Genomic DNA, 3,720 nt, shown 5'->3' on the forward strand with positions numbered 1-3,720 from the left:
GGCCAGCCAATTCTTTCACCCAAGGGTTTAGAGGCTAGCCCCAAGGAGCTGGGATAAAGACCAGATCTCTCTTTGGCTAAAGTTATTTCTTCACTACACGCATGTCAAGAAGCAGAATAATGCAACACATAGCCAAGAGGAAAATAAATCAATAGAAACAGACCTAGAAATGACAGGGGTAATGTATTAATAGAAAAATACTCTAAAATACTTATTTTAACTATGCTCAATATGCTTAAGGATTAAAAATTAACATAATGAGAAATGGAATATATAAAAATACAACCTCTAACAATGAAAAATGTTTTAAATGAAACATTCAAAACTGGCTTTTTGACAAAGAGTTTGCTGTCTCAACACAGATATATGAAAACCACCACTAAAAGCCAAAATGAGAAAGCAAAAGACTCATATCAACATTGTCATCATTGGACATGTAGATTCCAGCAAGTCTACCACTACTGGCCACCTGATCTACAAATGTGGTGGGAGTTACCAGAAAAAAATTGAAAAATTTGAGGAGGCTATTAAGATGGGGAAGGGCTCCTTCAAGTATGTCTGAATCTTGGATAAACTGAAAGCTAAATGTGTGCATAGTATCACCATTGATACCTCCCTGTGGAAACTTAAGACCAGTAAATATTATGTGACCATCACTGATGTCCCAGGACACAGAGACTTTATCAAAAACATGACTACAGGCACATGTCAGGCTGACTGTGCAGTCCCGATTGTTGCTGGTGGTGCTGGTGAACTTGAAGCAGGTATCTCTAAGAACAGGCAAACCCATGAGCATACCCTTCTGGTTTAAACACTGGGTGTGAAATAACTAATTGTTAGTGTTAACAAAATGGATTCCACTGAGCAACCCTACAGCCAGAAAAGATACAAGGAAATTGTTAAAGAAGTCAGCACCTACATTAAGAAAATTGGCTACAACCCTGACATAGTAGCATTTGCACCAATTTCTGATTGGAATGGCAACAACATACTGGAGTCAAGTGCTAACATGCCTTGGTTCAAGGTTTGGAAAGTAACCCATAAAGATGGCAATGCCAGTGGAACCACGACACTTGTATCTCTGGGTTGCATCCTGCCACCATCTCATCCAACTGACAAGCCCCTGGGTCTGTCCTTCCAAGATGTCTACAAAATTTGTGGTATTGGTACTGTCCCTGTTGGCCTAGTGGAGACTGGTGTTCTCAAACTCAGCATGGTGGTCACCTTTGCTCCAGCCAATGTTACAACTGAAGAAAAGTCTCTTGAAATGCACCATAAAGCTTTGAGTGAAGCTCTTCCTGGGAACAATGTGGGCTTCATTGCCAAGAACATATCTGTCAAAGATGTCTGTCGTGGCAATGTGGCTGGTGGCAGCAAAAATGACCCACCAGTGGAAGCAGCTGGCTTCACAGCTCAAGTGATTATCTTGAATTGCCCAGGCCAAATCAGTGCTGGATATGCACCTGTGCTGGATTGTCGCACAGCTCACATTGCTTGCAAATTTGGTGAGCTGAAGAAGATTGACATCATTCTGGGAAGAAGCTGGAAGATGGTCCAAAGTTTTTGAAATCTGGTGATGCTGCCATTGTAGATATGGTTCCTGGGAAGCCCATGTGCATTGAGAGCTTCTCTGACTATCCCCGTCTGGGCAATTTTGCTGTTCATGACAGGAAACAGAGAGTTGTTGTGGGTATCATCAAAGCAGTGGACAAGAAGACAGCTGGAGCTGGCAAAGTCACCAAGTCTGCCCAGAAAGTTCAGAAGGCTAAATGAATACCTGCTCCAATACCTGTCTTAATCAGTAGTGGAAGAACAGTCTCAGAACTATTTGTCTCAATTGGCCATTTAAGTTTAATAGTAAAAGACTGGTTCATGATTACAATGCATCGAAAAACCTTCAGAAGGTTAGGAGAATGCTTTGTGGACCATTTGTGTGTGTGTGTGTGGCAGTTTTTAAGTTATTGATTTTTAAAATCATCACTTTTTAATGGAAACAACTTGACCAAAAATTTGTCACAGAATTTTGAGACCCATTAAAACAAAGTTTAATAAGAAAAAAAGAAAAATTCACTTGGTATGATTAACAATGTTAGACATTGCACAAGAAAAGAAAAGAAATTTGAAGACATAGTAATAAAAACTATCCTAAATAGGCTTCTGGTCAAGATGGTGGAGTATATAAACATGGTACTTACATGCTCCCAAGACCACATCAAAGTTACAGCTAAACTACAGAACAGCCATCATTTATAACCACCTGAAATCTAGCTGAACAAAAGTCCTATACCTAAGGATATACACAAGAAGCCACATCAAGACTGGTAGGAGGGCAGGAGACACAGAACAAACTGGTCCCACATTTATGTGTGGCAATTAAAAATCGAGAGGGATATCTTGGCCTAGGAAGTCCCCCCTAAGGAGCGGAGAGTCCCAGCCCCACACCAGGCTCCCCAGCCCAGAGTTCCAGTGCCAGGAAGAAAAATCCCCACAACTTCTGGCAGTGAAAACCAGCAAAGATTATGGCTGAGTGAGACAAAGGGCTGCTGGAATCCCAGGCATTACTTAAAGGACTCATGCACAGACTAACTTGGACTCACTCCCTCTGAGCTCCAGCACAGGAACAAAAAGCTTGAAAGGTGCGAGGGACATGCAGGAAGGAAATGAATTGTCTGGTTTGGGGGCAAGGGCTCAAGGAGCAGCTTTCTCTCAGATAAAAGTGCTGGTAGAGGCCATTGACCTTTTGCTGAGCCCTCCCCTCTCACAGCCAGCAGGCAGGAACTGTGTATGAGTCTCCATCAACCTGACTAACACTGTTTTCCCCACCTTGGTGATTCCCTGGGACTCCATCCCTCCTAACTTCATCCCTCCTAACTCCATCCCTCGAGCCACTTTCAATGGCTTTTCCATATAAATTGCCTGTCTTGGCTCATGCTGCAGACTTTCCTAAAATCTCTCTAAGGTTCACAAGCCCCAAACAAGCAGCATCTGGCCTCAGCATGCCATATAACTCTTGCTAAGTAACTCCAAGCCTGGCACTAGTGGAAGCTGGCCTTGGTTCACAGATTGGCCACTCCTGGGCACCTCCAAGCCCAGCACAAGTAGCAACCATCTGCAGGTCACTCTGTAGCTCATGCCAAGTGGCCCTGGGCAGCTGGCCTTGACTGCACCTCCCTGCAGGCCCCAGAGCCAGTGCACCCTATGGACAGCTTCAGGCCATGCCAGAGCACCATACAACCACCTCCAAGAGTGACACACTCAAGGGGCAAACTAGGCAGGAACCAGAGCCATGTTAAAAAAAAGTCCTGCTCAGTGGGGTCAGCCCCTGCACAGCAGCTCCTCCATTATAGCTGCAGCAGATCCTCATAGGTGATTGGCCTGGAGGTCAATCCATCCCATTGATGTGCCAACAGCAATCATCTACAATAAGAAAGTGCACAGAGTCCACATGGGGGGACACACCTGAAGCACCTGTCTCAGGTGACCAGGGAGGCTGAACCACTAAGCCCTACAGGACACTTACTACATAAGGCCACCCTCCCAAGAATGGGAGATGTAGCAGCTCTACCTAATACATAGAGACAAACAAAGGGAGACAACCAAAATGAGGAGACAAAGAAATATATCCCAAATCAAAGAACAGGAGAAATCTCCAAAAAAAATAACTAGGTGAAATGGAGGCAAGCAAGCTACCAGACACCGAGTTCAAAATAATGGTTATAG

General features: G+C 44.0%; 1 pseudogene across 1 annotated transcript; it reads left to right on the forward strand.

Moving 5' to 3' along the window:
• The first annotated feature begins 391 nt into the window (after window positions 1-391).
• On the forward strand, window positions 392-1,773 carry LOC308566385 (elongation factor 1-alpha 1 pseudogene; annotated as a pseudogene). Its single transcript has one exon. The product of its transcript is annotated as an elongation factor 1-alpha 1 pseudogene (transcript).
• Window positions 1,774-3,720: the final 1,947 nt, after the last annotated feature.

The sequence above is a fragment of the Miniopterus schreibersii genome (assembly GCF_964146895.1).
Source record: "Miniopterus schreibersii genome assembly, chromosome: 13".
NCBI classification, from domain to species: Eukaryota; Metazoa; Chordata; class Mammalia; order Chiroptera; family Miniopteridae; genus Miniopterus; species Miniopterus schreibersii.